General features: G+C 47.1%; 1 non-coding gene across 1 annotated transcript; it reads right to left on the bottom strand.

The window, feature by feature from the left end:
• Nucleotides 1-1,243: 1,243 nt before the first annotated feature.
• LOC140694572 (U6 spliceosomal RNA) lies at nucleotides 1,244-1,352 on the bottom strand. Its single transcript, XR_012070164.1, has one exon. It is a non-coding gene; the product is annotated as a U6 spliceosomal RNA (small nuclear RNA).
• Between the last annotated feature and the right edge of the window lie 11,082 nt (nucleotides 1,353-12,434).

Here is a 12,434-nt window from a genome sequence, read left to right as displayed (position 1 = left end):
CCTTTGCCCGGCAGAGCGATAAAATGGCCTCTTTGCTTCTAAGCTCCAAGACCTCGCCTCTGGATTCTTGGGCTCGTCGGGGACGGGGCCCGATCTTTCGGCAACAAGCGTGCTTCAGAAACAGCGGATGCCCGAGAAGGACACGCTGCCTCTCCCTCTTCTTCCGGGCCTGAAATGAGGAGGAAAAAAAGTCGCTTCCCCTGGAAGCCGGAGTCCGGAGCCCGCCATCCGGAGGGACTTCTGGCTTGGCCTTCTCCTGGGGTGGGGGGAGGGCACGCCACCGCACGTGTTCTTTGTCAACTCCCCGTTTCTCTCTTCTCGAGTTATCTCTTAGGGACGGCTCCCACACTGGATGAAAACAGACAGACAGGCTGGTATCTCTCCCTACCCCACCCTTCGCCCCCCAAATGACTGATCTCCTGTCCCATCAAAATCACCACTTGTTTTCCAACGTGGCTTTCTTGGATCCTGGAGGACTGACGTCAACTTAGAGCCGAGACGGGCGCAGAACTGAAGGAGCTTCTCAGCTGGCCTAAGAAGTCTGTCGTCGTGATGTGGGAGGCATTCTTTACGAGGGACCTATCTGACTAAGTGCTTGACCGCCTTTTGGACTTTGAACCACCTTGGAGATAGGAACTAGGATGAGAGGGCCCCCGAAATAGCTCAGCAAACTCTTCTCCACCCTTAGAAGAGAGACAGACAGACAGACAGACAGACAATGTGTGTGTGTGTGTGTGTGTGTGTCTGTCTGTCTGACTGACTGTCGGTCTGTCTGCCTGTTTATTGTAGGAACTCTCTGTCAATGGAAGTATAGTTGACTTACAATGTCGTGTTCATTTATGACGTACGGCATAGTGATTCACTTATTCACACACACACACACACACGTATAATTTTTCAGGATAGGTTATTATAAGCTATTGAACGTAGTTCCCTGTGCTAGACAGTAGGACCTACTTGTGTACCTAGTTTGTCTAGGGTGGTTTATAGCTGCTAATCCCAAACTCCTGATTTATCCCTCCACCCTACCCTGTTCCTCCACCCTACCCTGTCCCCTGTGTTAACCATCGGTTTCTTTTCCATGTCTGCGAGTCCAGTCTGTTTCTGTTTTGTAAATAGGTTCCTTGGAGTCTTTTTAAAATGGAGTTATTTATGTATGGATGGGTGTCTTGACTTACTTTCAGATCCCACCTAGAAGTGATGGCATAGGATATCTGTCTTTCTCTGGGTGACTGACTTCACTAAAACTACGGAACGCTTCACGTATGGGCGTGTGTCGTCCACATTCAGGGGCCGTGCTGATCTTCTCTTGATGGTTCCCATGTTAGTCTATGTGCTGTGGCAGCAAGCGCTTTCCTTAGGGTTTTTGTCTCAACCTGAAAGCCGGCCCGGAGACTGAAGGACTTCTAGTTGCCTCCACTATCTGCCTAGGACCCTCTCCACGAACGTTTCCCATTTTCTCTCACCCTTTTGTCTTGGCATCATTGAGTACGAAAACGCTCCGTCTCCTGAAGCCCTGCAGACTGAAGCTGGACAACGGGAGGTAAACGTCAGAGAAATGGCCACAACTGCTCCTGTGGAAACCATCCTCGGGACTGTTTTCGGGGGAGCCGCTCAGAGAGTTGAGCCGAACACCCCAGGACATCATCAGAGGCATTTCAAACTGCTCGAGCCGTTTCGAAGACCCCGATGTGTGGAAATCTCCTACCAGACTGACCCCCTACTCCCGGCCCTGATTCTGGTTTCTCATCTGCTCCGATGATTCACCTCTGTGCTGGACTTTGGTTGTCCACACAAGTGCCTCTTAGGCGATACCTGACTGCTTGCTCCCTAGGCCTAGCTTCAGAAGCCCATCGACACCACCGCCTCCTGAGACGAGATACTACAACTGTTTTCTTGAACAGACCTGTTCTCAGAACTAAGAAACTGGGTCCATGAAACGCAGGCCCCCTAGGAAACCATTCCCTCCCTCCTGCCCCCTGACCGCACGCACGCACGCATGCACGCACGGACGCACACGCACACGCACAGTGAACAGCCCAGCTTTTAATGTGTAAAACTTCCAGGGAAGTTACAGAATAGGGAAACGTTGGGGTCCAGAGTAGGCTGCCCCAAAATGTGCCCGATGGATTATGCTGAATGAAAGGGACTTCACAACTGGCCAAGGGGGAGGGTATAGGTCAGTGGTAGAGTGTGTGCTTAGCAAGCAAGAGCAAGGTCCTGGGTTTAATCCCCAGTACCTCCGGTCAAAAATAAATGCATAAAATCGAATTCCTCTCCCCGCCCCCCCCGAAGTATACACTGCTGTATGTCAACTCTGTCTCAATAAAACTGGAAGGAAAAAAAGAAAAAAAATAAAGAATGATTTAACAAAAGAAAGAAAGAAACAAAGAAAGAACTGCCCGAGGCAAGAGGTACACTCTGGCCCTCCTTTCTGCCTCCCTGGAAGAAGGGAAAAAGAATTTGTTTTTTTAAGTCTCCCATCCCAGAGGAATCTATCAAGTCAGAGGTCTGCTTCCATGCCCTTCCATGATTCTCAAACGGTTTAGTGGGGTTTACCCAGGTCAGGAAAAGGAGGGGACTCCTTTGGCCTGAGACCAGGCGAGATTCTCCCCCTCCCTCCCGCCTCCCTCCGTGCAGTTGGGACGGGGTGGCCTAAGGAAGGGGAAATTGAAACCAAAAAACAAAAGCCGTTCAACGGAGAGGAGCCGGAGGCCAAGTCAAAGGCTCGGACCTGAGCACAGAGCTTTCTGCATTTGAATGAAGCGATTGAACGAGGCCCTGCCGAATGGATCCTCCTGACCGTCCCCGCCCCCGCTTCCAGGAGACAGTCCAGTTGATTTAGGACCCGATTTGGGACCGATCGGTGGAGGAGGCCTGGGCGGCAGCGGGGGCGGGGGGTGGGGGTTGCGCGGGCTGGGGCGGGTCCATCGGTCGCTCCAGCTCTGCCTGCCTGCCTGCCTGCCTGCCTGCCTGCCTGCCTGCCTGCGGGGCTGAGGCCTGAGGGCCACGCTGGCTCCTGCCACTCAGGGAAACTTCTGCGGGTGTTGCCGAAAGATCGCCCTCCCCCACCCCGTCCCTGACGAGCCAAATAACCCAGAGGCAGGGTCTTAGAGTTTAGAAGAAAAGAGGCAGCTTGATTGCTTTGCTGGGCAAAGGGGACTCACAGCAGGCTAGTGCCTTCCAAACTGTGAACCCGTCTTGGGGTTGGGGTTTCATGCTTCTGTGGACGAACAGGTTGGAGCATGAAAGGGAATCACAACAGGCTGGGGCATAAAAGGTGCTCATGATCAACAAGGGTCTCTGATGAAACTTCCTCTTAAATCTGGATGAGTGTCTGGTAACATGGGACCTCCTGGTGGTCTAGTAGGTCATCAGCCCGTGACCTTCTTTATTTGGTCAGACTCACCCGGCAGCAGCAGCAGCGCCACGGAGGAACTCGGGGTGGGGGGGTGGGGGTGGGAGGGGGCTGGTCGTTCTCCTGAGCTTATCCTCCCGTGACTCCCTTCCTGGGGAAAGACTCAGACGCCAAACATGACTGTCAATTTCAACGATCGGAGGAAGGTCAAATCAAACAGTTAGAATCGACAACTTTAGCTGCTTTGAACAGTGGGCCTGGGGCTGGGAGTGGTGTCTGGTCAGTCGAGTCTGCTGATAGTTCTAAAAGCAAGCAGTAAGCATAAAGCCAAAAATTGGCTTAGCCTAAGTGCGGCCACTTCATGATTCCTCCTTCACCGGGGGCCGAGGCGTGGGGGAGGCCGGGGGTGGGGGACACGACTGAGGTGGCGGCGAACTCCTCCGTGAATGCTCGGAGCCGAACTGCTCTCTGGGCCTAGGTCTGAAAAAGGCCTGAGTCTCAGCTATGACAGATTCTCTCTCTCTCTCTGGGCACATGGACTGACTCGCCCCGCATCCTCCCATCCTGTCAGACCCTTTGGACTCACAGCCCCACCCGAGGAGTTCTTTGGCCTCGTCCAGAAAAAGCAAACACACGCACGAACAAAACCAACCGAGCACACAGAAACCCTGCTGATCTCCTTGGACCCCATTCACTTCGGAGAGTCCCTCTCGTAGAAATCCCCTCAGCTCGATGATTTCACCATAGCCGCCTCCCTTTCTCTGGCACAGTGACCCCCCCACCCCCACCCCTGCGTGGGCCCTGTCCCTCTACCTATCAAAAGCCAAAGCCCAGGAGAAAAGAAAATCAGAATGCTGCTCTGAGCCACTGGATATGTGAAAGGAGCCAAACAGAAAGCCGAAGTAACCGAACCAGCCGAACACCGAAAGCGAACAGACAGATTTCCCAGAAAGAAGGGCACGCTGACCCTGGCCCCTTTTCTTCCTGGAATCAGGACATAACATAGATCTACACCCCACCCCCGACCCCACCCTCCCCAGATGTCTTCTTTATGCCGGAACGAGAGTGACGTTCTTAGTGTCAATGGTGCTGTTTTGGAAATGACAGGCCAGCCAAGAAACAAGCACCACTCGGAGGGTTGGAGTACTCAGATTTCTTACGCCGGCGGGCTCAGAGGGGCTTCTGCTCCTAAGCCCTGAGCACCCCCAAGACGTGCACGTGAGGTTTTCTAGGGTTAAGTACAAGCTTGGGGTATTCGGCCAATAGGCACGCGATAGCTTTAGCAACATCATTATCACAAGAGTAGAGGCAGTGAGGCGGCAAACCGACATTTCAAGGCCAGATATGTCTCTTTGAAAATCCAGCTGGCTAGCAAAGCATGAATAGGGAATCAGCAAACCGACACTTATTAATTTAGATTTACGAGTTAGCCCAGCAGACCTCAGATCAGGAATCCGACACTTGTTAGATTAGTGACTTAGCTTGTTATCCCAGCTGGGCTTTTCCTTCACAGTGTAAAGCAAAGGAGGAGAGAATTCTGTACAAACAGACCTCGATGAAAAGAATCCTCATCCTCTTTTAGGCCCCCACCTCAACACACACGCGTGCGCGCACGCGCACACACACACTCACACACATGCACGCACGCGCGCGTATAGTTACTCCTGCTCTCTCTCTCTCCCTCTTCCTTCTTTTACTGATTTTTATAAAATGTTTACTGATAACACAGAAAAAATTGCTTAAATGTTGTCCAGGAATGATATTCATTTTTGAAAACATGATATATATTGTAAAGGATTTGGGCTCCCTGAGAAAAATCCCAGTCCAGGCACGATTGTATAGCACCTCCTTTCACTTTCAAGTATCTCATTTCAGACAATAAAGTAGCCAGTCATCTTCCTTGTGCATGACGTTTGTAACTGACACAAGTCAAACGGCACAAAATTCAGACCCAATCTCCTGATCCCTATGATTCTCATATTCTTTTTCTTAAGCGACCCTAGAAGCTATGGGTCTGTGCCAACCACCCGTGGCTGTTCAGCATTTCTTCCATTATCTTTATGTTGTCCTGTTTCTTGGAAGTATTCGTGCATCTACTTTTCCCGATGGTCTGTCTCTGTCTCTGTCTCTCACTCTTTTCTCCTTCTTTTTTATGGGGGGGGGGAGGAGAGGGATGGGTTTGATTAGGTTATTTATTTATTTTAATGGTGGTTCTGGGGACTGAACCCAGGACATCATGCATGCTAAGCAGACACTCTAACGCTGATCTATATCCTTCTCTCCACCGCCCCCTCCCGACCCTCCAGCACCGGCCCCCCTCCTCGGACAGGGCCTGTCTTTGCTCAACCCAATAGAAGAGCATTTATGTTTTGCCAGTTTTCTGGGTCCTTCTTTGTTTCATAAAACTGAGAAGAAATACACTTGGAAGTTCTCTCCTATGCATTGAACAGACTGAAGATCCTTTAAATAACCAAATGAGGTGGAAGTGCAGAGAGTACCATACAGGAACACACCGAGGCACATCGTCATCAAATTGACCAAATTTAAGGGTAAGGAGAAAATATTAAAATGAGCGAGAGAAAAACAACAAATAACATATAAGGGAACTCCCGTAAGGTTATCAGCTGATTTTTCAGCAGAAACTCTACAGGCCAGAAGTGGGTGGCACAACATATTTAAAGTGATTAAAGGGGAAAACTGACAGCCAAGAATAATCTATTCAGCATGGCTCTCGTTCAGATTTGAGGGAGAAATCAAAAGTATCACAGATAAACAAAAGCTACAATATTTCAGCACCATCAAGCCGGCTTTACAAGGAATGTTAAAGGATCCTCTCAAGTCATCAAACCCTAAGAAAAGAGAACAAAAAATGACAGAGAAAGGGAGGGAGGGAGGGGAGAGAGAGAGAGGGAGAGAAAGAGAGAGAGAGGAAACCTACGAAAGATTGCTTTGCCTGTTTAGGGTCTTCCGTTGTTCCTTATAAATTTTGAAATTGTTTGTTCTAGTTCTGTGAGGAATGTCGTGAGTATTTTGACAGGGGTTGCATGGAACCTGCGGATTGCTTTGGGTAGCGTGGCCATTTTGATCGTATTGATTCTTCCAATGCAAGAGCACAAGACAGCTTTCCATTTCTTTGTGTCATTTCAGATTCTGGAGTATACATAACCTCCTCGAATAAGTTTACTACTAAGCATTTTACTGTTTATGACGCAAAGGAATTGTTTATCCCAGTAATAAAACTCTGGTTTTTAAGGTGGAGCGGGGAAAACAAAAAAAAGGAAAGGAAGGGCCACAAATGGCAAAATATCCCTCTTTCTTAAGGGTGAATTGTATTTCATTACGTGTGTGAGTGTGTGTGTGTGTGTGTGTGGGTGGGTGTGGGCACGCGTGAGTATGTGTGTCTGTGGGTGTGTGGGTGTGTCCCCCCTCTTCTTTATCTATTCCAATATTGACGTGCACTTAGGATGCTTCCGTATCTTGGCAATTATAAATGATGTTGCTGTTAATAGCAGGGTGTATGTATCTTTTTGAATTCATTCTTATTTTGCGGTTGGCTTTCTTCCTTGGATAACTATGGAAGTTTAAAAAGCTAAAGCGCTAAACCTTCCTGGAAACAATGAACAGTACATATATGTCAACTGAAAAATATACGGGCAGTAGAAAATTAAAAAATAAAGAAATGAATAAAAAAGAAAGAAAGACAAGGAAATTAGCTATCAAGCCATGAAAGACATGGAAGAAACTTAAAAGACATCTTACTAAATCAAAGAAACCGGTCTGAAAATGTTACCAACTGGACAATTCCAACCAAAGGACATCCTGGAAAAGGCAAAGCTCTAGAAACAATCAAAAGACCGTGGTATCCAGGGGTTTTGGGGAGAGGGGGGGAAGGAGGAATGAACAGATGCAGCGTGAGGGATTTTTTAAGGCGATGAATTTATTCTGTAGGATACCATAGTGGTGGCTACGTGTCATTCTACATTTGTCAAAACCCATAGAACGGACGACATCAAGAGTGAACCGTCATGTAAACTATGGGCTTTGATTGATAATAACGTGCCCATGTCGGACCATCAGGTTTACCAAAGAGGCCACCCTGATGAGGGATGTTGAGGGGAGGGGAGGATATATGTGTGGGTGGGGAGGGCTATGTGAGAACGCTCTGTACTTTCTGCTCAATTCTGCTGTGAGCCTGAAACTGCTCTAGGAAATAAAGTCTATTAATCAAAAAACAAACACAAACACAAACACAAACACAACGAAACAAAACGAAACACCCAAACGAGGTGAACCTGGATTCAGTCCTCCAGAGTGGAGCTGGACGGCCAGTGGGAGGAACTTGGTTGCAGACATAGTCCTGTCTCCGGGAGGGGCACGTTGTCCCCTCCCTCTACACATCTTGAGTCCTCGGGGCTGGACTGATCCAAAAATGGGCCCCAGAAGGATCGTTGAGCAGGAGCGACAGGGAACCTCCTGTCTTTCATTCAAGCACTCATGAGGCCCCGAAGCAGGCAGCTTTTCTCCGTTTTAGGACAAGAAATCAGCCCTTTGTGCGGAATGGACCGGGCTGAGAGACTTTGGTTTTGGGTGACCCGTCCGTGAAGAATCGAGACGGAGTTTGGGTTTTGGGGGGGAAGCCCCTGAAAGAAGTCACGAGGTTGGTCGGTTTCTCTAGGCTTCCGGGGCCTGAAGGCTCTGAGTGGGTGATCAGGGTGTTTTCCTAAGTCCAGATGCAGGGAGGGCGCCCTCCACGGAAGTGATTGATTTCCCGCTTCCAGGGAGACAGAAAGAAGAGTCTGAGGGTCCGGTCCCTCTTGCGTCTGCTGGCCCCTCGGCTTCTTCGGTCACTCTCATTTCTAACCTATCCGTGTGCCACGGAGGCGCACACATGTTTGGGGTGGCCTCCCCTGGGTCCCGACACCCGCATCAATGGGGGGAGGGGGGGCATGAGTGGTCAGAACTGTATCAAGCTCAAGGGCGCCACCAACCGGTTTCCAAAACAAATCTGCCAGCAGCTGCTAGCTGCAGCCTGGTCGTTTCAAAGTTCCCGCCTTGCTCTTGCGGTGTGTTTTCTTTCGTTTCCCCGTCTCCACTTGCCCCGTGGGCTCGTCTGCTGACACACACTTCCAGTGCTTCTTTCTTGCATCTGTGTCTCCTGGGCTGCAGTCCCAAGAACCCTCCCATCCCCCCCCGCCCCACCCAATAAGCTCGTTCCTTTACCCTCCACCAGGTCTCCTGGCTTGGGAATCTCGGTTCACACCACGTGTCTCGTGTCCTCTCTGACTTCACGGGCCCAGCCATCCACCCTAAGGAGACGGAGGGAGGGAAGGAAGGCTTTGACCTGGCGACCTTCCTTGCCGGCATCCTCCGGATTTTGGACCCGGCAGTGTGCCACCCGCCATACCACTCTCACCCTGAGGCCTAGCCCTCGGGGCTCCGTCCACGCGGAATCCTGAACGCGGACGGACCTGGACGGCGGGCGGATTGGGGGTGGGGGCTGGAGGGGCCTGCTTCATCACTGCCGGAACCGTGGAGGCGACCGAGACAGACGCGTCCTTCAAGAGGTGAAGGGACATGTAGCCCGGGCTAGGTCCGTGCCACGGCATGTGATTTGGCTCTAAAAAGGAAACCAGGGGCCCGTGGAGCCGAGAGACCTGTGGGAGACAGGCGGGGCAGTTTCTGCGTGCACACGACCCCCTGAAAGAAGCCAATCTGAAAAGGTGGCATCCTGTAGGGTACCGGCTCTGGATGACGTTCATTCTCAAAAGGGCAAAAGGGCAATTCTGGGTCCTCATATAAATGGAATCATCCAGTATTAGTCCTTTCATGACTGGTTTATTTCATTTGGTATAAGGTCTTCAGGGTTCAGCCACATTGTAGCATGTGTCAGAATTTCCTTCCTTTTTAGGGCTGAATAATATTCTGTTATATGTATGGCCATAATCTGCTTATGGTGTGAACTCTTTCATATAACAGATAAGAAGTTTTTGTCATAAGCAGATACTTTATTTCCCACTTGATTTTTTGTAGGTTATGTTTTTGAACATCTATAATTGTAAATTTTTATGTAAGTAGACCTACTTTCCTTTGATGTTTATATATATTTTTCATTCATCTGGGATTTATTTGGAACATCACTTGACACTGAAATTAAACCCAGGAAGAATCCAGAGCCAGGGTTAATCTACTTCTTGTTGGAATGTCTTCTATAGGCTCACTTTTTTTTTTAAGCCAGGCAGGAAGGAAACATTGCATGACTATGCTCCCACTTTGCATACCTTTCTAGCCTTCCTCTCTTCATCCTATTTACCCCTCTAATCAGTTTAAATGTTATGTTTATAAAATTAACATATTAAGGTACTTGGATTCCTCTTCAAGGTAAGAGAAGACTCTAGGTCTCTGGAGTTAATACATTCAGTTTCTTCTGGTCTGAGATATATTGTTGATATTACAGTTGATTGTTGATATATTCAGCCCTTGCTAAGGGCCCAGCCCTCTCCCCACCAAGTATTTGCATGAATTCACTCACTTATTTAATCCCACAGACAATTGTGAGGTAGGCAGTTATTAGGCCTGTTTTTCAGGTTGATAGGAGGTGCCATAAGGAGATTTACTGTAACCTAAATATTGGAATCCACAGCTATTCTTCAGGTGCTTTAAATGAAAGAAAACTAAAAATCAAAAATCTGAAATAGTAACCACTAACACAGTGCTAAATGTGTACTGGGAACATTAAGGTATTAACTAATTTGATCTCAGCCCCTTGAGGTAGGCACAATAAAATAAGTAATGTGTTGTTGAATGACTTTTATATCACTTACAATCTGCTTTTGATGACTTTACTATTTCTTGTCTATGTCTTAAGATTGCTTTCTCTCTCCCATTCAGGGAGTGTATTGATTCTAATTAGAGTAATTAAAACTTACTTGGGGCATGATGTTTGAGCTTTGTATCAGACAGGAGTATAAACTAAAGCCCCCAGCTAGTTGATAACCAGATTAGATTATTTGCTTGAAGAGTTAGCATACACACAGCACAGAATTCAAAAGGTGAGGAAGGATTCCCAGTGCAAGAGTGTCTCCTTCCAACTTATGTGTTGCCTTCCAGATCCCCTTGCTGGAGGAAACCAACTTTACTGGTGCTTAACCAGCAATACTTATGTGCAGGCCCATGGATTATACATAAACTTGTTTCATAAAATGGTAACAAAATAGACATACTAAGGTACATTTTGATTTTTACTTTAAAAATTTTAGAAATTATAATTTGAAATATATGAAATTTACCCACTTAACTCAGTTTTAAATGTATCATTTGGTAATGTTACCGACATTGACATTATGGTGTAACAGACCTCTAGAACTTCTCCAACTTGCAAGATCGAAACTTTGTGCCCATAAACAGCTCCTCACTTCTCTCCCTCATACACCTTGCTTTTTAAAAAAATATTGTAGATACAGAAGTATATTTAAGAATGTGTATGTATGGAGAGGCCTATTTTCATGTAGCAAATTTATAGTAGATATTGTTTCATATCTGCAGACACACTGCCCATCCTTTTTAATTGCTCCAAAGTGTTACATTTTATGGATGTGACCTAATCTGTGTAATCAGTTCCTAGTTATGTGCAGTTATGTTGTTTCTGATCTTGGAAGCTGTGACAACCATGCACCTCTCTGAGGCACCTTGGTTTAGATGTCCCTTGACTTGACAATGGAATTTGATTTTGTCTCATAGTCTTAGTTCAGAGACTTTCTCTTCAGTAGGTGAGTTTCTCACTGGTACATGCTGATGATTTTAGTGATAATAATGCACTTTCACTGAGTACATGCCCCATGCGATGAGCACTTTGTTTAGACTTCTGTGAAGTCAGAGCTAATTATGCATGGAGAGAGGAAATCACTTTCCAAACTTGGTAAAATCGAAGGTGGGATGTAGCTGGGCTGATTGGAGTTGGAGCTCTCCTGTTGCCCATGCTGGCATGGCCTGGTCTGTGTGGCAGGCATGTGTGGTCCCAGCTGCTTTTCTGGTGCTGCGCTTTCTAGTTTTAGTGTGTTTTATTTATGTATGGATATTTTAAAACTCAGGCTTGACTTTCTCTTTGGTTTCTGTTGGGTGCATATTAGTCTGATAATTGGTAAAACATATTTTAACATAACTGTACTTTTGCATAAGATATTTACCTGTATTTGTTTAGAGATGATTACTTCCTACTGTGCTTAGTGACCAAGTTGGTACATGTCCACATTTCTTACCTCCCCCTCCTTTCTTCTATCACCTGCTTTTGATTGTTTATGTTAGTGAATTTACTCTGATATTTATGTTTGTGACTTTATGTTTACTGGTGTCTCTGCTGCTCTACCAAGAAAACAATATCTTTTGATTCCATGACACAAGGGCATCAGTGTCTTTATATTTTCCTCCTTTCCATCTGTGCCTGTCAACTTGATACTATTCCTGTTGTTTTAATTTATAATATTTACATTCTGTTCTATAGCTATAGATTCTCCCAGAAAAGTATTTATCCCTACATCTTAAATGGACTACTTGCTCACTGTAAGTCTTTGGCTGTACTTTGTGCATTCTTATTGTTTGGCTAAAGCTTATTGTCTGATGGTTAATTCATGAAGGGTTCATAGAAACCAAATTCTCTCAAGTTGTATGTTTAAAGATATTTTGTTTTTGCAAAAGACTTGACTGGCAATGTGGCCAGATGTAGAATTCTGGGGTCATATTTTCCTGCCAGAATAGTCTGTAAATGTGGCCCCTTGTGTCCCAGTGTTCTGCATGCAGCTGTGCCAATGGCTGAGACAGGCTGCCCTTTTCCTGCTATAAGAGTATGTTGCTCTGCTCAATAAGCCTAACAAAACACCATAGGCTGAGTGGCTTCAACAACAGACATTTGTTTTCTCACAGCTCTGGGGGCTTTAGGTCTGAGATCAAGGTGCCATCATGGTTGGTCTATGGTGAGATCTCTCTTCCTGGCTTGCAGACGGCCTCCTTCTCACCAGGTCCTCGTGTGGCTCTTCCTCTGTGTGTGAGTGAGAGAGAGCTCCCTGATCCCTCTGCCTTTTCC

The sequence above is a fragment of the Vicugna pacos genome, unplaced genomic scaffold (assembly GCF_048564905.1).
Source record: "Vicugna pacos unplaced genomic scaffold, VicPac4 scaffold_21, whole genome shotgun sequence".
Taxonomy (NCBI): Eukaryota; Metazoa; Chordata; class Mammalia; order Artiodactyla; family Camelidae; genus Vicugna; species Vicugna pacos.
Note: the sequence above shows the minus strand (reverse complement) of the source record. Positions and strands in the feature narration are given on the sequence as shown.